General features: G+C 38.7%; 1 protein-coding gene across 2 annotated transcripts in view; it reads right to left on the bottom strand.

Annotated features, from left to right (window-relative positions):
- Positions 1-23,704, bottom strand: part of Pde7b (phosphodiesterase 7B) — a 308,541-nt gene that overhangs the window by 212,771 nt on the left and 72,066 nt on the right. The gene's annotated exons all lie outside the window — the stretch shown is intronic.

Here is a 23,704-nt window from a genome sequence, read left to right on the forward strand (position 1 = left end):
CCGCTTTCACTTTATTTGATGTCAGTATAACATGTGGAGGAGATGGGGACAAACAAGTCGTTTAAGGATTCAGGTGGACCTGTTGCAACAAGGAGAATTACAAAATGTCATGTCAAAGCAAGCTTTACAATGTCGGTGTGTGGGGGGGAGGGGGGTATGATTGGGTGGGGGGGAGGGGGGAAGCTGGGAAGGGAGGTGAAGGGTAAACAAAGGAGGAGGCTGCAATGCTTGGTAAGAAATGTATGCATTATCCTGCCAATGTAATTGTAACCCCTCTGTACAGTATGTTCTCAAATAAAATAAAATTAAATTAAAAAAAAAGATGTAGGTACAAAGCAAGCTCTAGAGAACCAGTAAGTTATGAAAAGATAGGCCATATTTGGGTAATGAATGTAATTGGCATATTTAGTTCCTGAATCTGTAACTAAAACATATAAATAAAAGCCAGAAAAATAATCCAGTTAGAAAAAAAAAATAAAGGATGCAAGCAACTCACAGGGGATTTGAATAATTAATAAATACAGAAATTATATGTGGCAATGCCCACAATCAGGATTGAGCAAATTATATATAAAATGGGGTTTCTTTTGAGGTAAGCATTTTGACAAAAATTTAGGTTTCATTATTATAAAATGTTTCCAAGAAAGTAGAGAAAGATGAAACTTTCACACTTAGTGGGTTAGTGTACAAAACTATAAAATCACTGGTGAAATCTGTCACACTATAACAAGTAATTTTCTAGAGTTTTAACTAGAGAATTTTTTATCTACAACTTTAATATTCTGATTAACAAAATGTAGATACCATTCAAAATTAGAATGCTATTTGACAGTTAAAATGAATTAGAGCTTCATATACTCAGACATGAAATATATAAAACCTCTAGCATTCAAATTGTAAAGTATTTAAATCACAATATGTGATTTTCAGTTTTATATAAAACATATGTTGTATGCAAGCCACATGAAAGTTAAACCAGGAAAAGATCTCCACTTTATATGAGCTTGAAGTATCTAAAAGTATCTAAAATATTTATAAATATATTAATTTATAGAAAAAGCAAAATGAAAATAATAACATTAATAAGGCATCAATTATACAATAGGAGAAAGAGGAATGGAAAATGAGTGTGGCTCACACCTGTAATCCTAGCTACTCAGGAGGCTGAGATCTGAGGATTGTGGTTCAAAGCCAGCTCAGGCAGGAAAGTCCATGAGGTCTCCAGTTAATCACCACCCTCTCCCCCCAAAAAAATAAAAAGAAAGGCTGGAAGTGCGCCTGTGGCTTAAGTGATAGGATGTTAGTCCTGAACAAAAAAGCTCAGGGCTAGCCTCCAGGTCCTGAGTTTAAGCCCCAGGACTGGCAGAAGAAAGGAAAGGAAGGAAGGAAGGAATGAAGGAAGGAAGGAAGGAAGGAAGGAAGGAAGGAAGGAAGGAAAGGAAAAGAGGGAGGGAGGGAAGGAGGAAGGAAGGAAGGAAGGTCAGAGGAAGGAAGGAAGGAAGGAAAGAAGGAAAGGAAGGAAGGAAGGAAGGAAGAGAGGGAGGGAGGGAGGAAGGTAGAAGGGAAGAAGAGAAGAAGGAAGGAAAGAAGGAATTGAAGAAATTGAAATATAGAGAAGAAATACAAGGATTTCTAGCTTTTTCCATAATAATATTTTTTATGGTCCTGGGGTTTTGAACTCAGGGCTTTGTATTTGCTAGGCAGGTGTTTTATCAATTCAGCCCAGCAGTTTTTTTAAAAAAAATCTTAGTTACTTTTAAAACATGATCTCATGGTTTTGCATGGACCACAATCTTCTTACCTATTCCTCTTGTGTAGTTGGGATAAGAAACACATGCCACCAGTTGAGATGGGGACTTCCTGTCTTCCTCCTGGACCGGTCTCAAATCACAAGCCTCCTGATCATCTCCTCTCAAATATCTGGGATTATGGGCAGGAGTCTATCATTACCTTTGCCTTGAGTTACTCTCTCAACTTCTTTCTATGCAAAAACATTTCATAATATGCCCTCATATATAATCCTTTGAATATAAAAATGTCTCATGGTACCAGGCGCTGGTGGCTCAGGCCTATAATCCTAGCTATTCAGGAGGCTGACATCTGAGGATCTCAGTTCAAAGCCAGCCTGGTCAGGAACATCTGTGAGGCTCTTATATACAATTAGCCACCAGAAAACTGGAAGTGGTGTTGTGGCTCAAGTGGTAGAATGCTGTCTTGAGCTGAAGAATTCAGGGACAGTGCCCAGGCCCAGAATTCAAGCCCCACAACTGACCAAAACAAAATGGTTCATGGCACGAAGCATGGTTGTACCAATAGCCTTATATAACTGCTTTTGGGGAGACCAGTGTCCCTCTTTCTTTCACAGTTCACAGCTTGGCTAGTTCCATTTCCATCAGCCTTTGTTATAACTATTCTTCATATAAGACAAAGTAATTTGAAAGGAAATCTTTTTACACTAAGAGGGGTGAGTTGAGAGAAGAGTAGATGACTCCATCATTTCCAAGTCATCCCATTGCTAAGGCTGATCCACATTGTGTGCAAGGAAATGAACAATTGGCTCAGCGGTCCAAAGAAGAAGACACTACTGTGGGTCAAGAGGATGGCCTGTGCAGATGCCTGGAATTCTGAAGAGGATGGCCTGTGCAGATGCCTGGAATTCTGAATGCAAGAGGTGTTTGTTGAGGTCAAAAGAGAGAGCTCCTAGCACAAGAGCTTTTCCCAACTACTCTGCAGACCTAGGGTGATTTTTATCGTGACACTTAATCTCTCTGAGCTTCATTTCCTTGTAAGTAACATGGGGTTGTTGATTATGTGCTACCCAGTTGGGTCAGGGAGCAAATGCATGGATTAATGGCCCATGGAACTAATCCGACTGTTCCTGATCAGTTTGTATTTGGCAGAGGGTAAGTCTGTTCAAATAACCAGGATCTATTTTCTGCCTCACCTACTTTTTAAAGTGGTATTTTTATGACCTGAAAGAGTTAATAATTATTTTAAAGTGGAGGGTCAGTGGTTTCTTAAGTTTCCAAGCTTTTGCAGAACCAAGTGCTAGGAGGCTCTTTTCCTGTACACTCTGGGACCCACAAGGACATTACTTGGGAGTGGTCTCTTACCCTTGGTTAACAACACCGCTCCCCAGTGTGCTAGCCTGGAGGAGCTGAGCCTTCACTGCATGACCTTCCTGAGGGCAGGGTTGGCAGCTATGGCTACAGTAGGCCAAGGTTGTGTCTGTGTGGTCCTTTAGGGTCTTGCTCTTGTCCCTGTGTGTACATACAGCTAGGAGTACTTTCTGCAGCTCCCGTGAAGCATGCATTCCTGAACAGTCCTGGCCTGCCTGGGTTCATTGGCTAGACAAGTTCATTATCAAGCAGCAAGGGCAGGTGCAGTGGCCTTTCCAATGAGGACGGCCCAGTCTCCTTCCTGGTCTTCGTCTCTCTGTATGGGACAGCTGAGACACCTTTAAGCAGCTCTCTAATTGCCCTGCTTTGTAAAGTTACCTGATGATGGAGCAGATTTTTTTTAAAGCAGTGCCCAGCAGGGAATCTGATTGTACTTAGGACTTGCAAGAAACCAGATTCTTTCCAGTGATTTTTCTTATTGATGCCATTGTTTACTTGGGTTTGGCTGCCAGTCTCCTGCTTTCTGTGCTACCCATGATGATAACTCAATTTAAGTGATTAATTAGGCTAAGCCAGAGGGTCTTGGTCTCAGAAAACTGTAGTTTCTGTCACAGAGGAAGATACCTATGGGTCTTTCTGGGGTCTGAGGTATTGCATCCCTTCTCCTTAATGTCCTAATGTTTGCTGGGACTTCCTGGCCTAGTACCCTCTGACTGAGGGACCCCGAGTTTGTGCCTGGTTCTGTTCATCAGTATTCTAATTCTTAGGTTCTCATTTATCATTAGGGACTTTATCATTGTTATGTCTTCTATACCTGAAGCACGGAGACTACCTTGTTCCTGTCCATCTCCGCCAGAGAACATTGACTCCTAAAATCAGGCGGTAGCTTTTGCAGTGTCCATCCAAGGGGCTGTGGCCTCTCTAGCAACAGAGACATCATCCTGGCTCATGTTGCCCTTCTGTAGCACATAGAATAAGCTGCACATGAATTCAGGTATATAACCCAGTTCCTGTACAGAACATGAAGAATCAAATCACGTTCATCATCGATGTTCCCAAGATGCCTCATTGCTTTATAGCTGCCTTGGAAGACTACATAGACTAAATATTTGTTGATTCTTAACATTTGCTGCGTCCACATTATGGGCTAAGCATTATTCTAAATGTTGTATATTTACTATTTCATACTCTCATTATAATATATACTTATATGCTTATATACATATATCTATATGTACTTACACACATGTACACACACCTATCTGTCTATCTGTCTGTCTGTCTGTCTATCTATCTATCTATCTATCTATCTAATGAATTGGTTATTAATCCCTTGGCCAACATTTTTTTATATTACATTTAGAATTCAACTGGGCACCAATGGCTCATGCCAATAATCCTAGCTACTATGGAGGAGGAGATCTGAGGATCATGGTTTGAAGCCAATCTGAGTAGCAAAGTCTGAGTCTTATCTCCAATTAATCAGAGAAAAAGCCAGAAATGGCAATGTGACTCAAGTAGTAGAGCACTAGCCTTGTTCAAAAGGAGCTCAGGAACAAGGTCCAGGCCCAGAGTTCAAACTCTAGGACCAGAAAGAAAAATACTGCATCTATTAGTCAGATAACCAATGTATATTATCAACCTCAGTGTTCATTGGTGGTTCAATGGGTAGACAGTGGCATAAATACAAAATGACAATTATTCAGCCATAAAAAGTAAAATTCTGGGTGGCACACGGTAGCAATATCCGTAATCTCAGTTACTTGGGAGGTAGAAGTACAGAAGATCATTATCTAAGGCTAGCCCAAGAAAGTTAGTGCCAGATTTTCTCTACAAAACAAACTAAAAGCAAAAGGATCAGGCACTATGACTCAAATGGTAGAGTGCTGCCTACTCAACCCACAATGTGGAAAAAGAAAGGAAGAGAGGAAGGAAGAAAGAAGGAAGGAGAGACAGAAAGAGAAAGAAAGGAAGAAAGAAAGAAGGAAAAAGAGGAAGGAAGGCAAGAGGGCAGGAGAGAAGGAAGAAAGAAAGAAAGGAAGGACATTGGCATTTTCTGTAATACAAATGAACATGGAGAATATCCTGAATGAAATAATCCAGGCACAGAAAAGCAAATGCCATATGACCTCACCTATATGAGACATCTAAAAACATTGCCTTCATAGAAGCAGAGGGTGCAATGGCAACCTCTTATACATGGTTGGAGAAGAGGAGCAGTTAGAAATTTTTGGTTAATGGACATAAAATTCTCAGATAGGGAGAGTAAATTCAAAAGTTATATCATATATTATTGTAGCTACAGTAATCACAACACATTGTACAGTTGAAAATTTGAGAGAGCACATTTCAGTGTTGTCACCTTGAAAACTGGCAAGTATGTGAGATAATACATGTGATAATTGGCTTATGCAGTCATTCCATAATGTAGACATTTCTAAGTGTTCCATCATATCACACAAATGCATACTATTTTATCGACTTAAATAGAAATGGAAATACTGATTTTCTACAGCTGTTAGCAATCTAAAGTTAAAACTATATAATTTCCATGAACAACAGGAGAATGCAGACAAGAATTACAAAATTGAAAATGAGGGAAATGGTAGGTAGAAAAGGAAGGGGTGAGAATGTTGAAAAGGTGACAGGGATCAAGATCTACTGCATTCATAAATTGCTTTGTACAGTGACTTAAAGACAATAAAAAGCTCTCTTAAACAACTGCCCAATAAGTAAGTAGGCTAAAGACTTAAGGAGAAACTTCTCTGAAGAGGAAAGAAGGATGGCCAATAGACACATGAAGAAATACTCAACCTCCCTTGCCATAAAAGAAATGCAAATCAAAACAACATTGAGATACCACCTCACCCCAGTTAGAATGGCAAAAATCAAGAACTCTAATAACAACAGATGCTGGAGGGGATGTGCACAAAAGGGAATCCTACTGCATTGTTGGTGGGAATGTAAACTTGTTCAACCACTTTGGAAAGCAGTATGGAGGTTCCTCAAAAGACTCCACATAGAGCTCCCCTATGACCCAGCAATCCCACTTTTGGGCATTTACCCAAATGATCACAAACAAGGCCACACTAAAGCTACCAGCATGACTATGTTTATTGCAGCATTATTTACCATAGCTAAGATATGGAACCAACCCAGATGCCCCTCAGTAGATGAATGGATCAAGAAAATGTGGTATATATACACAATGGAATTCTATGCCTCCATCAGAAAGATTGACATTGCCCTATTTGTTAGGAAATGGAAAGACTTGGAAAAATTATATTAAGTGAAGTAAGCCAGGCCCAAAGAAACATAGGTCCCATGGTTTCCCTTATTTGTATTATCTAGTAAATATCTGAGTCAAGCAGAAAAGGTCAGATAAGGTGATGTTAAGAAAATGATATGTATTCAAATGTTTTTTTTTTCTTTCATGCGATTGTTTCTAACACATTTATAAGATTATTTCTTTGTTGCTTTGTATGTCCCTCCCCCACAGTATAACCCCTGCTTTCACTGTATTTGATGCTGGTATAATTTGTGGAGAGGCAGGGGAAAAACAAATCTTTTAAATAGGGATACAGGCGGACCCATTGCAACAATGAGATGTACAAGTTGTTATGTCAAAACCGAACTTTACAACTTTGGTGGGGGGGGCGGGGAGGATTGGATGGGGGGCGGGGGGAGGATGGGAAGGGATGGGAAGGGGAAACAAAGGAGGAGGCTACAATGCTTGATAAGAAATGTACTCATTATCTTGCCCATGTAATCGTAACCCCTCTGTACAGTATTTTCACAAAAAAAGATGATTTCTTTGTTGCATTGTATGTCCCTCCCCCACAGTATAACCCCTGTTTTCACTGTATTTGATGTTGGTATAATTTGTGGAGGGGAAGGGAAAAAACAAATTGTTTAAATAGGGATACAGGTGGACCCATTGCCACAATGAGATGTACAAGACGTTATGTCAAAAAACAAACTTTACAAGTTTGGCTTGGGGACGGGGAGGGTATGGGAGGGGGAGGTGGGAAGGGATGGTAAGGGGAAACAAAGAAGGAGGCAACATGCTTGATAAGAAATGTAGTCATTACCTTGCTCATGTAATTGTAACCCCTCTGTATGGTATTTTCACAATTTTTTACAAATCTCTCTTAAATACACTGCATTTTTTCAATACCTTCGTTTTATTTTAAGCAGTTTATTAATTTATTTTTGTACCAGTATTTGAACTCAGGGTCAAGTGCTCTCCCTTAGGTTTTTCCATTCAAGATTGGTATTCTGCCACGTGAGTCATAGTACCACTTGTAGCTTGCTGGTTAATTGGAGGTAAAAGTTTCATAGACTTTGCTGCCCTGGCTGGCTTCAAACCACAATCCTCGTATCCTCATTTGCTAGGATTACAGACATGAGCCATCAGCACTCAACTTCTCATTATAAATTTGGTTATAAAAATTGATATTTGGTGTAACGTGTGTGTGTGTGTGTGTGTGTGTGTGTGTGTGTGTGTGTGTGTGTGTGTGTGTGTGTAGTGCTAGGAATGGAATCCAAGGCTTTGCCCATGTTAGAAAAGTGCTTTCTAATGAATTTAAAAAATTTTACTGAACAAAAGGGAAATGTACAATAAAGTAGACAAAAGTAAATGCACAATAAACTAAATGTACAATTTTTTTAAAAGCTGGAAAAACTATACTTTTTAACCTTTATAATGAGAACTGGTATGGCAATATTAGTAAGCTACTCAAATGAAGTTCTTAAAGATAGTGACAAATTAATTTCATCTTCATTGCTTAACTGACAGCTCTTTAGGTTTCTTAAACCAGTTGCTGCTCTCCCAGTCTTTTTTAAAATTAATTAATTGCTGAGCACTGATGGCTTATGCCTGTGATCCTAGCTACTCAGGAGGCTGAGGTCTGAGGATCATGGTTCAAAGCCAGCCCAGGCAGGAATGTCCGTGAGACTCATCTTCAATTAACCACCAGAAAACTGGAAGTGGTGCTGTGGCTCAAGTGGTAGAGTGCTCGCTTTGAGCTGAAGAGCTCAGGAACAGTGCCCAGAGCCAGAGGTCAAAACCCCCCCAAAATTAATTAATTAATTTTTATTGTAAAGTTGATGTAGAAAGGGGTTACAGTTACATAAGTCAAGTAATAAGTACATTTCTTTTTGAACAGTGTTACCCCTTCCTTTGTGTTCTCCAAGTTTGTTTCTTCCTGACCCCTCCCCTTCAATGAGTTGTGTAGTTCATTGTGTAGTGTCTAGTGAGTATCACTGCTGAATTATTTCAACCTTTGTGTCCCCCATTTTCTGTGTTCCTCCTTACCGTCCCCAAACAGATAAACTTACAAATAAGACAAAAAGTACAGAAATAAAAAGGAGACAAAGGCAAAAAAGATCCTCTCCTAAGAATATACTCCTTTGGTCTCACTGAGTGAATGTTTAGAGTCCTTTTTAATTTATCATGCCCAAGTATAACTTTTTTTTTCTTTTACCATCCATTGTGTTTACTTGTAGATTTGTAATTACTACAAACAGGGAAAGCCATCCACCTTTGTTTCTTTGGGTCTGGCTTACTTCACTTAATATTTTTTCCAAAACAACAGTGAGATTCACCGCATCCCAGTTACAATGGTCATTCAAGAAAACTATCAATAATAGATGCTGGTGGGGATGTGGCCAAAAGGGAAGGCTACTACACTGTTGGTGGGGATGTAAACTTGTTCAACCACTTTGGAAAGCAGTATGGAGGTTCCACAAAAGACTAAACATAGAGCTTCCCAATGACCCAGCAATTCCATCCCTGGGCATTTTCCAATAGACCACAACAAGTCCACACTAAAGCTATCAGCACAACCATGTTCAGTGCAGCATTGTTTACCATAGCCAAGATATCAATCTAGATTCCCCTAAGTGGGTGAATGGATCAAGAAAATGTGGTGTATATACACAGTGGAATTCTATGCTTCCATCAGAAAGAATAATATTGCACCATTTGTAAGGAAATTGAAAGAGTTGGAAAAAATTAAGTAAAGTAAACCAGCCTTTTTATTTTTTGGGAGTAGCTACTATCACTGGAATGTGCAGGCCTCTCCTAGACCATAGGGGACTAATCCTTTCAAAGAAAGTCCCTTGATCTCTTCAGAGCTAAAGAAACATCAGCAAACAAATAAAACCAAATACAAGATAGAACTCCATTATTGCTTAGAATTTTGCCCAGCATCAGTTAGACAATAACAGTTTTTTTTCTAAGTACATAATGTTGTTATACAACTAATTAATAAAAAAACAAATAATTAATAGGTTATGATTTTTGTTCTTTCCACATTTACAGGATTTTCTTTTGAAAAGCAGAAAGGAATTTGATGAAGATAATTAGGTGCTTATAAAATTATTGGAGGACCAAGCTAGACTCTCTCCCTTCTTTTCCCCCTCCTGTCCAACTCTGCCCTGAAATGACTGTTAGAACAAATGTTCAAAACTGGTCTAGCAAACTCTGCTCATTAGTCTGGTGGCCCACAGCTGGAAAAGTGGGAAACCAGGAGGTATCACTGAACTGTTGATTCAATGAACAACACATGACAGTGATTCAGGGCTTAAAAAGCTTTAGGCTGGATTGTGTCTTGGGATCCATGAAGCTGGTGACTGAACAGTGTCTATTACTGCTGAAATGCAGAACACCAACATCTCATAACTTGAGAACTCATTAAAACAGAAGATGAAGAATCCTTGACATATGACTAGATTCAGTTCGGAAAAAAAAATCACCAAAGTACAATTTCCTCAGCCAAAGAAAGAGCTATCATTCAGACCATTGGGAAATTGCTGGAGACAATGAGGAGTATGAAAACATCTTTAGCCTGGGCTGCCTTCACCCCAATCAAATTCCCTTTCTCACAAGAGAACTGAGATCCCGCAAGTTTGCCACATAGTACACATTTCTCAAGTGAGATTTGGAGAAAACAAGACAAATGCCTGCATGCTGACGTGTTCGTTGGGATTGCATCTGTTTGATTTGCTTACCCTGGAATCCCTCAATGTCTAGGATGGTGACTAATGTGTAATGGGTGCTCTCCATGTTTACTAAACCAAGGAAAGACAGATTCCTTGCCTGCACTCTGTGGGACATACTGATATTATCTGTGTTAGCATGAGAAGAGATATTTTCCTGACATTTATGCTTACACACTAGTAAGCGCTGTCAGGACATAGGATGTAGCTACAGTGTGTGTGGCTTCAGTGGAGCGATAACAGACGAAAACTACCAGTGGGAGGATGTTTCAAAATGGCAGCACTGATGGAGCTCAGAACTGAATGGCACTAATCAGATTCCGATCCTTACAAGATAAATGTGGAGGGTAAATGGTTTTGATCTGCACAGTATAAAATGCTCGCTTCTGGTGAGACTGAACACCCCCAAATTTAGCAAGGCCTCCAACTTTGGAATTCTATTAATTTTTAATCAAATAATTGAGTGACCAAAGGAATATTCAGAAAAACAGTATTGAGTGCCCAGTCTATGCAGCTATGCACTATACCGTGAGTGTGGTTATAAATCCAAATGAGATTGAGATTCAGGCTAGATCGTGTCCTCAAGAGAAACTTATAGCACAGTCTGAAGTCAGAATATAGAAAACTAAGGAATCAGTCAATGGTGGGAACCTGCCCCTTCGGTGATGGGCCATACACAAAGCTTCCAAAAAGAGATGAAAGTAAAGCTTGAGTCTGGAGGATAGGGGAGGGTTGGCTGGAAAAAGGGAGGGCTCCTGGAGACAGATGCTTAAGGAATTAACACTGGAATTACAATTGGATGGCAGAAGATAGTGCTCATCAAGGGTATGGCCTGGAATTTTCTTTTTTCCTTGCCCATTTCTGTCTCAAAGAATGCACAAAGTCTGAGATGTTCCTTACTCCTTTCTCTTCAATGATTCCAAAGAATGGCTATGACTGAAAGAATCCCCCCAGCCACCATCAGAAACCTCAGGAGAGGCTGACTTGTGTGACTGCGGAAGCCATTAGCACCTCCCGTGGCACACATCACACTTTCTCTGCTCCCGAAACAAGCATTTCCAAGTTCTCCTTCTTTACTGCGGCCCAAATCCACAGTGTGTTCTGCAGCCCTGTCTACCGCGTGGGTGGCAGAGTCAGACCTTCCTCTCTAAACACTGTGGCAGCCCTCAGCCCGCTGGTGCCAGAGGACGACAGATTTGGAACAGGGGCCTGATTTCAGCTCAAGCTTGTATTTTCCTTCCTAAGCTTTTCCAGTGAAAGAGCAGATTTCCATCCTATTGCAGGCTGTTAAAACGTCAGCCTAATAAGTTTTCAACGATCTGTCAGTGCAGATCTTCGGCAACAACCTGGCACTGCCTCATGGTCCAACCCAAGCTCAGCCAGTCAAAATAAGAGGCATACCAGCAAGAGAAAAAAAAAGAAAATAAGATAATCACCTCAAGCTAAGCAGAAATTCTTAACAAACCCATTGTTGCCAATAGTCAACAGCAGTTCTGTGGTCTCCATTCCCTGGTATGACCCTTCAGGAAGAACCATCCTTCCTAAACCTCTCATTAGCTATGGTTAGGAATGACTTGAAAGATATTAATGCTATTGCTATTGGAAAATGAGCCTACTAGCTTTTAACAGCTTTGTTTTCTTCTTCAAAGAACAAAATGTTAGCTCAATGCGTATGCTTTCTATTAGAAAAGAGCCAACAGCAGCAATCTCCAGAGATTCTCTCAGCATTTTATTACAGACCCCTATTTTTAAATGTTTAAAAACTACTTATTACGAACCAAAACTTGGAAAACCTGGTTTCAGCTGGAGTATTTTTTTCTCTTTTTTTTAAGTTTGGAAGAGAAGAGGCAGAAGGCAGAACTGTATCGTCTGTTATTCCAACCCCAGACAATAGAGGGCACTGGAAAAGTTGTGGGCTTGCATCTGGCATCTGGTTGACCTCCCCATTAGCGTGATCCTGGAGTCACATGGCACACAAGTTCAGTCACCATGTCTTCATTCCCTTATACACACTGAGATGAATATCGAAGACTGCAATTTTCACTATACAGTACAATGACTTGAGCTCCTGAGCAAGCATCATTTTAGCAAAATCTGTACCTGAAAACTTCATGGATGGGAAGATCACCAATACATCCAGTTATAGGAGCTGGGAAAGCATTGGGAAGTAGGAACTTGGGAAGAATTCTGGTATGGACTCAGAGAATCACCCTATACTGCATGACAATATATGCCACATATCTGAATAAACGGCAATTATTTTCGAGAATTTCACAGTGCAACTTCATCTTTTATTTAGCAATTCAGAGTTCTAAGAACTGACAAGTAGCTACAGTAAAAAAAACAATGTTTAATGTATAGATAGTGAGTTTTTAAGGTGATTCCCATAGATGATTAGTAATAGAGAAAATAAGAAGTGGTACAGAACAATTAATTGGTGCATATACTGGAAAACATTTAGCATATGGAGGTTAAAATCTCAAAGCTTTTCCTTATCAGTTGTGTTATCTTTGGTTCATTTTACTTATTTTTTAACTCCTTGTATTGCTGCTGAGGGGGTTACAACACCTACCTCTCTACTGAATAGTGTCATATAGAAAGAATCATCTTGGATACTCTGTGGTCTATATGCTGGTGGTTTTGTGGAAGGAAAGGGTTGTAAGTAGGATATGACCATTTGGTGGGTCCCTGTACAAAACACAAAGCACAGTTCTTCCAACTAAGTCATAGGATGTTAAGAAAGAGAAAATATTCTTCCTCCTACAACAAAAAGTACTGGTACTTCAGAGAGGAGGGACCTTGAGAAGCCAACAGTTCAGAGAACAGAGCTTTGTGGGGCATGATGAGGATGGAAACACTTACTAATGAACCCTTGTCATTGGCACTGAGAAAGGAAGGACCCAAATGGCTAAGAAAGAAATTCCCTTATGGATGATCAGAATAATTTGTCACATTTTGATAAGCATGGAAACATTTCTGAATAATGTATTCTTCCTAGATAAAGGAGAAAGGAACTGACACTAATAACACGCCCTCCCCCACATACTCCTCGCTGGAAGCTGAAGCACAAGATAAACTGGGTGGCTGTTTATTCTTAGTACCATAAAAATGTAAAGGCAAAAATTCAAAAGGCAAAATGAGAAAATGAAGGGACTTAAGAATGGCATCACGAAGAGGGGCTACAGATCACAGGAGAGAAGGAAAGTGGAGAGACATGAGGCTAGGAGAGGTTGCAGAGACAAGATCACGACCTTGCAAGACTCCATTGGGTGACTGGACACAGGCCTAGGTTCTGTAGGCTATGGATCTGAGTCCTTGCAAGACTCCATTGGGTGACTGGACACAGGCCTAGGTTCTGTAGGCTATGGATCTGAGTGGAGTCACTGCAAGTCACAGACCCACTCAGTTGGAGAGTAGACCCACAAAATGTTCAGGAATCTTTTGTAATGAGAGTACTATGGAACAGCCACATTTGATGATGATCAAAGCTGTTCCTTACTTTCTCGACATAGTCTTAGGTAGAACAAAGGTTCTGTGAATTGGGGTACCACCTGGTTAGTGAGTTTAAAGCTATCATCTCTCTTCTTAATGCTCATAGTGTTGACAATCAGCAAGGTTGGGGAATACTACCAGAACTACTTGCCCCTTCAGACTCCCACATTGTATGACCTTACACAGGTGTTCAGAACCAGGTTTCTTTAGGTGAAGTATCATCTGTGTGGTCATTATAAAGAGTAGATAGTAGAGATGAGAATGACACTTGTCATATTTTCAAGTATAGTATGGCTATATTGTGAAGACCATGACCTTCTAACCCACGCATGGAGTAAAGGTTGAGAATGCATTAAATAAAAGTGATGATCAGACAAAGTCCCTGCATCCTAAAAGATGGAGGAATTAGAATCTGAGGACAAGAATGCCTTCCCAGTGCTTTGAAGGGCAGCCTACTCTGAGAAACTTCTAGGAATGCATGCTTGCTATATCAACTGTCACCTTCAGAGTATGGTCTGAACTAGAACGGGACTCTACTTCTTCCCCCTGCAGACAGGTAGCAATGCTTTAGCATGAGACCCTGCCACCCTGGGAACACCAACTCAGCTTGCAACAATCTATATTCTTGCTTTATCCAGTGTGTTGTCAACACATATGTATTCACAATTGTTGTTTAGCAATCTGACCATCGTTTCCAAGCTTTAGAAATTGGTTTTCCTGATTTACACTGTAATTTTCAAGCTATGTTATAAGACATGGCAGACAGCAAAAGTTTCATAGGTAATATGAGCCTTGTATTCTAATCTTTGTAAAGGTATCATGATTCAGAGATTCAGGGATCTTACCCAGCCTGTTACTGAATGAATATTTACTCAAGACAAAGAAGTATTTATAAAGGGCTCCTTGCAGTTCAGTACAGCAATCCTCCTGTATGTAAACCAACAATTAAATGTAATCCTATATACTTAAGAGTTTGAAAAGAAATTCAAACCGGTCCTTGGAATTAAATAACCCCAGTGCTAGAGAAAATGACTTCCAGAACATCAAGCCCAACATGGAAACACAGGGCCTCTGAGCCACAAAGGAACAAATACTTTTCCACAGGGATAAGGCTTGCTGTGTAACTACTTGTGAGGTCAAAGATCCCAATGTTCCCATAGACAATCAAAAAACTATGACTGGCCGAAGTGTACAGGCCATGTCCATATGGACAGCTCTGAGACATGGATTTGGTCTCTGAACAGAGCCTTCTACTGGCAATCACTGATAACTCTAAGTGAGCTTAGTGTTAGGAAATCCAGTATTATCTTAGGGAAATGACTGACAGGTTTTATGAGCTATCAGTGAAAACGGAATCAGATATATTTTGCTAGTCATATGTTCTGCTTTGATATCAGTTTATTAAATGGCAAAATATACTTGGACAAGAGTGCTACTTGAAAGACATCTTCTTTTGGGTCTTCCTTTTTCAAGGTAGGAATTGTCTGTTTAATTTATAGCCATTCCCCAATATGCAAACAATAGCCATCATATTGTAAGTTCTCTATAAATATTGCTTGGTAGAAAGAATGAATGAATAATCTAGGATGAAAATATACCCAAATTATTCATTACTTCATGGCAGACAAGTAAAAAAAAAAAACACACAAACCTGTAAGGCCAGGTGATGGTGGCTAACACCTATATAACCCTAGTGACCCAAAGGCTTAAATCTGAGAATTATGATTCAAAACCAGCCAGGGCAGGAAAGTCTATTGGACTCATCTCTTTTTTTTTTGGGGGGGGGTTCTGGTCATGGGGCCTGAACTCTGGGCCTGGGCGCTGTCCTTCAGCTCTTCAGCTCAAGGCTAGTGCTCTACCACTTGAGCCACAGCACCACTTCTGGCTTTTTTTCTTTTTGCTTATGTGGTGCTGAGGAATCGAACCCAGGGCCTCATGCATGCAAGGCAAGCGCTCTACCACTGAGCCTCCTTCCCAGCCCCTGGACTCTTATCTTCTTAACCACCAGAAAAATAGAAGTAGAGCCTTGGTTCAAAGTGGTAGAGTGCCAGCCTTGAGCAAAAAGAGTTCAGGGACAAGGATTATAGTTTTGAAAGAATTCTCCAAGAAAATTAAGATTGTCAATCATCTATCTATCTATCTATCTATCTATCTATCTATCTATCTATCTATCTATCTATCTATCTATCTATCTATCTATCTATCTCTCTTTTACATATGTGCTTGTGTGTGTGAAATTTTACCAGGATTAAACAAAGAAGTAAACAAATTTTGTTTTAAATGGTCAGGCTCCATGCCCCATAGCAAGACAACAGGGGTTCTATTGTCTATACTCTGTCTCACTGGCATAAGCTTAAAAATTAAAATAGCAGTGTTTCAAGTGCCTGGGTAGAAAAACTGTAAGGGTCACTTGGGAATTTCTTGTAGTAGTAGGTGTTGTACTGCCATGTATTGAGTTCTCCTTCTAGTCGTTGCTTGAAGACCATCTTAGAAATAAGAGATGAGTACTTCTTTGAGGTTTGTTTTTATTAGTATGTATACTATCCTAGAAACACTTAGTGAAATAATTAAAATGAAAATACCAGAGAGGGAGGCACCAGCAAGGTAAGAGTTCATTATTTTTAGTCTATTGATCATCAGCCCCAAATCACTGAGATATTTTTAATTATTAAAACTAGGTGGGATGAATTGAATCCTTTGTGATCATAAGAACTGTAAAGTTTATGGGAATTATTTTTTTTAAAAAGGAATATTAACAAATGGGCACAAAATTAAGAAGAGGCTTGTGAAGTGTCAGTAAAGTGGAGGAGTCTTGAAGAATCATGCTTCATGAGCTTTCCAGTAGGTTACTCTGTGAAACTTTTAATATGACCTGATGATATTTATTTACTGGTACCTATTTAGAAAGCTAGTAGCATTTTGCATATGGAAATGCAATCTTAGCAAAGTAAAACATGGAACACAATCATAACAAGCAATAGAAATACAAGAAGGCACACAAATCCTATTTTATTAATTTACTAGTGTTAAAATTGAAAAGCCTAAGCTATCTTAGCATGAAGACTGTGTCTCAACTTTGTACTGGTATGTGTAGTGATACCTAAAGGATGTTTAACATAAAGCAGGTACCTCATAAATGCTCTTTCGTGTAAGGCTGAAGGAAAATAATTGCATACTAAGAAATGTGACTATCAGTTTAACAAGGTGTATTAAATTTAGACATACCAACTCAAGCATTTATAGAGATCACTGTTGGTATGAAATGATTGTGTGTGTATGCAAGGTATATTTTCATATATATATATATATATCTGTACACATACAATGTATGTGATATAATTGTTTCTGGTATTCTGAAAGCACAATGATTTAAAGTTTAGGCTTTTATCTGAAGTCTAATAACAATTAGTATGAATTTCAGCTCCTCCATTATTCAGTTCTTTGACCTGGAAATTGACTTACTTATTCTTTATCTCTAGGTCTCTGTTTTCACACACACACACACACACATGCACATGCACACATGCAGACACACACACACACACACACACACACACACACACACACACACACACACATGATACAGAGAGGAGTTGCCAGGAGGTCAAGAGAGAACACATATTAAGCTCTGAGCACAGTGCTCAGAATAAAACCAGACTTTTCCCTCTGGGCATTGTACTACCTTTCCTTCTAGTCAAAGTGACCCTTGGCTTTTCCCTTTGTCCTAGAAGATCATGTCTCCTGATCTTTGGGGAAGTATACAGGAGAGACAGGGAGTTGGCCTTAGAGTTCAGCAGCTTATGTGTGGCACTGACCTGAACTTGAACTTACTTCCTCATCTCTAGCATGACAGAAACCCTGTCTACCTCACAAGCCTGTTCTAAGTCCAAATGTTAGCAGAAAAGTTCCTGGTTCAATAGTTTGACTGTATGTATATGTGTGGTGGTATGTTCTCTCTCTCTCTCTCTCTCTCTCTCTCTCTCTCTCTCTCTCTCTCTCTCTCTCTCTCTCTCTCTCTCTCTCTTTCTCTCTCTCTCTCTCTCTCTCTCTCTTTCTCTCTCTCTCTCTCTCTCTCTCTCTCCATCTCTTTAATTTTAATGTCTATATTTCTTTTCACCACAGGTTCAAATTTTCCCCAGTACTCAAGGGCCCAATATAATAAGGTTATTTTTTATCTTTCCTGATTTCTTTTAGCCTAAATTGATCTTTTAGTTTTCCAAATTTCTTGTAATTATTTTTTTAATTTTAAATTTTATTGTAAAGGTGACGTACAGAGGGAATACAGTTACATAAGTGAGGTAATAAGTATATTTCTTTTTGAACACTATTTACCCCCTCCTCCATTTTCTCCTGCTTTCCCCTCCATGACTCCCCTTCCCCCAAGCTGTGAAGTTCATTTCCAACACAGTGTCTAGTGAATATCACTGTTGCATTGGTTCACCCTTTGTCCCACCATTTCCCTTTCCCTTCCCCAAATCAGATAAACTTATATGCATATATATAAGTAATTGAAAACAGTGACAATGGGGAATGAAACAAAGGGAAAATAAGAAGACAAAAAGAGAAATAACTAACAACGGTACAATGAAAAAAACCTCCTGCTTCTATTTCTTGGAGTTCATTTCGGTAAGCATCATTTTATATGGTCATATCCATATCGCTATTAAGCCACTGTGATCCTTTGCTAAGAATATCCTAGACATATTCTAGTTATTACAAATGGGTGGCTCACTTCACTTAATATAATTGCTTCCAAGTTTTTCCACCTCTATATGAATGGGGCAATGTCAATTCTTTCTGATGGAAGCATAGAATTCCATTGTGTACATACACCATATTTTCTTGATCCATTCACCACTGAGGAGCATCTGGTTGGTTCTATATCTTAGCTATGGTAATCTTGTCATTCTTTCAGCCACCTTTATGAGGTTCTTAAGAATTGAATCCAGGCCTGATTTATTTATACATTCTGCACTGCCTCTGAAATATCTCTATATAAGTAATACATGTATCCATGTTTGTGTATCATAACAAAAAATATTTAACAAGCATCAGGCATCTGCTTTTAAATTCATGTTACTTTATTTTACAAAGAATTTTGTGGTTGATGGATATTTCTCTTTGTGATGTTTCTCTCTGTCTCTTATATACAGGTCACATCATCTGCCATTCACATATGCTTATACACCTACACATTCACACATTGCAAGGAGTATTAAACCTTTAAAACCTGTCAAAGCTTTAAAATCTCAAACCATTCCCCTCAAATGGTGTGTTACAGAGTACTGAGTTCATTGTGCAATTGTGTTTGTGATGGAATCTCTTACGTATTTTTCAGGTTTCTAAGAGAGGAGACATTTCCCTGTCACATTTTCTGCAATACATTTTCTTGTTATAACTCCAGGAAAAAAATGTGACTATGGTTACTTATTTATTATAAACGAACATATTAAACTCTTGGAATTAGGAAGTAATATTTAGTCACTTTCCTGGCCCATTGCTACTCAGACCTTTGCTTTTATTGATGACTTCACTCTCTCAGGGCCTTTCTCCAGCTAAATCTCAAGTGAAGCATTGCTCCAGCTAAATTGCAAGAGTAATTCTTTTTCCTTTTTTTCCCCCAAACAAATGATTCTTATATTGGATAAAATGCTCAGTGTGATCTATACAAATAAGTCATTCATATTTCATTCACATCAGATGATCAAAAAGGACTTTTTCAGAGAACCAAAGTTAGTTGAAATTAATAAATAAGGAAGTAAAATTATGGAATAGTTCAAAATAAAGAGTGAAAAGCAGGATCTGGCTATGAATATCTTTACTCATTGAGATATGTGTTCATTGTGTGAAATAATTATTAGTCTTGTCATTAAAAAATTTTAGACTTGTATGTGGCTTTTATTTGCTAAAAAGGAAAGAGTATCTTTTCTGACCATTAGTGTAAAACCCTTAATGTAAAGCAATGGTAATGTATCAACTGCTTAACTGAATCCTTTAAATACATGGTTAGGAATTTTGTGAAAAATGCTTTCTCATAAGGAAACTATTTGATGATCAGAATAATTTTATCAAAGGGCTCTGGCAAATGATATGCTTAAAAATGAAATCTGACACAAGCTATCATTCACACATATAACTCCAAGTAGCTTCAGAAATCTTATGTTGAATTAGAAAGCAAATAAATGCCATGGTTTTACTCTTAGTATACTCCTAATATATCCAAAGGTGAATTCTTTGAAAATAACTTCCATAATATTTTAGTTAATTTTTACCACTCAGCTTTGTAAGCCAAAATCCTTAGTGGTTTGCTTGATTTTTCCCTTTTTTTCCTCACTCTACTACCTCAACTTAATGCATTTTGTATCCTATTTCTATTTCTAGAATCAGACAAATTTTTCTATTTTCTTTTGATACCAGAGGTTTTAGATCATCGGAAAATAAAGGTGTTTGGAAAACTGAGTGTAATGTTAATTAGATGCTCTGTGTATCCTATCTACTATATTGTAGTTAGTGCCAAAAGAGTACAATTGTAAAAGATCAGCATCTTAAAAAGGGGATGGTGTGAATTTCTTTTTAAAAACAAAAAGTGCTGCTGAGCGCTGATGGCTCACATCTTTACCTCTAGCTAGTCAGAAGGCTGAGATCTGAGGATCACGGTTCAAAGCCAAATCAGGCAGAAAAGTCCCCGTGAGACTCTTATCTCCAATTAATTACTCAAAAACTGGAAATGGAGCTGCGGATCAAAGTAGTAGAGTGTTAGCCTTGAAACAAAATAGCTCAGGGACAGTGCCCAAACCCTGAGTTCAAGCCCAATGAATGACAAAAAAAATTTTTTTAAAGGAAGCATAGAGTACATTGATTGTCTAACTCCATTTCTAATATGTTTATTAAAATGGGTGTTCCTGGGCTCTAAAATGAGAGACAAAGGTGAGGACCCAGGAATTTGGACAGATGAGATGTACTCTGGGGATGATGGCACCGGTGTCTCTGAAATGCTGGTGAAGGGGAATATGTTTGCCAAGAAAGAGGAGACCTGAATTCTACTGAGAGAGAGTCGGAGACAGCTTTGATTTTGGGTAAAGGCCTTAGCCTTTATGAGCCTCTCCTCTTCCTGGCAAGATGACTTAAACTAGGTGTTTCTTAAGTTCTTTTAGGCCTAAATGTTTGTTCTTTAGTGATTTCCTGATGAATGTAGCCAGATAACAAGCAAAGACAGATTCGTCACACTGCCCTAAGTCTCAGGAATCTAGAAACCTGAGTCCCAAGCCTAGATCTTTGACTTAGGTAGTATTTACTGAACACACTCCTTCAATTTCTACAATTATTTGAATTTATTCCAGCAGTTCTCATTTGTCCAATTTTGTAGACCTGACCACAAGCAAGGGAAGTCAAATGTTTAAAAAACTTGTCTAGAAGCTTGGGACCATGGGTGTAAGCCCTTAAATGAGGACATACTTGTGTTATTTTTTTAAACAAAGTAACTCCATCCAAGAAAATTGGACCTTAGAAAGATACTATCAAATTTCTTCTCCAAAATGAGTATAAAATACAGCCAATCAATTTCCCTAACAATAAAACTACTATACTTTTATAATATACTTAAAAAAGTTGCTAAAAAAAGTATAACAGAACTCCGATCCTGGTGGCTCATGTCTATAATCCTGGCTACACTGGAGACTGAGATCTGAGAATCATGGTTCAAAGCTAACCTAGACAAAAATGTCCTTAAACCTGTCTCCAATTAAATGCCAACTGGAAGTGAGGCTCCCAAGGTAGAATACTGGCCGTGAGAGAACTGATCAAGAACATAAGGATCTGAGTTGAAGCTCTGGTACTTGGCACACACCACACATTTTATAATATACATACATACATACATATATATATATATATATATATTCCTATTTGCCCTCTTACAGACTGTAGGTGCTAAAGATATGATATGCAACTCAAGTCTTCTTATACCTTATAAGATAGCAACTTGTCAGATAGTCTCTATCTAAAAATTGATTAGCACACATAAACCACTGAAGTCAAGAAAGTCCAATAAGCTCAGTCTCTCCATCTGGATATAATGCAGCACAGTGGAATAATACCTTTTTGTTTGTTTTATTTGCTATTTTACTGCCCAATGAGGACTCTTGTTAGTCTATTAAGAAATCTCCATGTTGATATTCAATTCACCATTAAAGCAATCTTATTAGTAGCTTGCTTCTTGAAAATAGAAACTTGGATCTTTTTGCCATGTGGCTCAATATTAGAGAGCAATAGGATTTATAGTCCTTGGGAAGACAAAGATTATTTAGGCTGTCTCTGTGAACAGTCTACCAAATGTTATGCTAAGCTTGGTATCATATTTAGACATCGGTAACCTGTGTTGTGCCTGGTTAGACAGTTTCCAAGTTTCTATGCACTTCTGGAAGACCAGGATCGTTGACAAAGAATCCCTCCTCAGGATGGGAGTGTGTGTATACACAGAGGTATCTGTTCCCCTCCACCCCCAGGGAAGGTGGTACTTTCTCCCTGATCCACTCTCTATTCACTGTATACATGGTTTCCCACCTAAGAGCTTTCTCCCAGTACTTGGAGTGGTTGATCTGCATACATGGATTCTAAAATTCACAATTAAATGCAACAATTTAAGAATTCACTCCAAATAGCAATGAATGGAAGTCCATTGCTATCCTTTTAAGTCATTGACTATTCTTTCTCAGACCCTACCATCTGTTGCAAGATCCACTTTCTTAATCTAAATACAGCATCTGAAGAGGTCTTTGAGATAATAAGGATTGGATGTCAGGGTTTACTAGGTATATTTTCCTCCGTGGGCATCTCAATGGGACAAGGATCACTGGGTCAGAGTAGTTATTGGGTCAACAAGTCACTGGTGGTCAGTCTCCAGCTACCACCAGAGACTTGCTGAATGCAGCAAGCAGAATGTGCCTCTGGTGGGCTCTGTAAGCTGTGTTCATAGCAAGTGGTCAGTGCCATCCATGCACAGGGCAGTGGAGAAGCGCTACTCTAAATCACAGAAGGAAGAGAAGACTAAGTCAGACAAACATATTCATTAAAGTATGCGTGAAAATTCTTTTAAGAGCAGTAATCTTTAGATGAGTTTTGTGGAACCATATGGTTTATCAGATGTGAGTTCAGATGGGGTATATATTTGACTAAATTTTCTGCTAAACTATTTTAAGACTATAAAGGGATGAAATAGAACTACTAGGTACAGATAAGTGGTTTTTAAGGTTTTTTGAATGGACTTAGTCCAGTGTACATTTAGAGCGTGCCACCTCCTGTCATTGGTTATCTTATAATTGAACTTGAATGTGACTATTTCCCAGATTAGAGAAATTACAGTTCTGTGTGCGTGTGCTAACATGAAAGTAAGGCAGTGGGTATAGTAGGACATATTCTCAGTACTTCAGTCAGTTTACTACCTGGTGAAACCAGGCATCTTGACTCAACCTGCCCATGGCATGAATTAGATACGTGCTTCATATTGATGATGTAACAGAGACAAAGCTGTCTATTAGAAATAGAATATAAGCCACATAAGCAATTTAAAATTTTCTGGCAGCCACAAAATAGGGAGGAAAAGGAAACAGACTTTTAAAAAAAGATAAAAGCAAAAACTAAAAAAGTAAAAGGAATTTGTTACCATATTTCACTGAACCAAGGATATCTAAAATATTATCACCTCAGCATTAGGTTAATGATGAGATACTTGATGGTTTTTGAAATCTGGAATATATTTATACTCACTGAATAAAGCAACTTTGGTTAACATCATCTTACATGGCCATATGCCATAGCTTTTGGCCTTTTGTGCTTGTGCTACACATGTACTAGTTATTGAAAATAAGGGAAAACATGGGACCTATGTTTCTTTGGGCCTGGCTTACTTTACTTAATATAATTTTTTCCAAGTCTTTCCATTTCCTAACAAATGGGGCAATGTCATTCTTTCTGATGGAGGCATAGAATTCCATTGGGCATATATATATATATAATATGAAATTATATATATATACCCATTTTCTTGATCCATTCATCTACTGAGTGGCATCTGGGTTGGTTCCATATCTTAG

This window comes from Dipodomys merriami, unplaced genomic scaffold (assembly GCF_024711535.1).
Source record: "Dipodomys merriami isolate MVZ:Mamm:240054 unplaced genomic scaffold, mDipMer1.0.p SCAF_8, whole genome shotgun sequence".
In the NCBI taxonomy this organism is placed as follows: Eukaryota; Metazoa; Chordata; class Mammalia; order Rodentia; family Heteromyidae; genus Dipodomys; species Dipodomys merriami.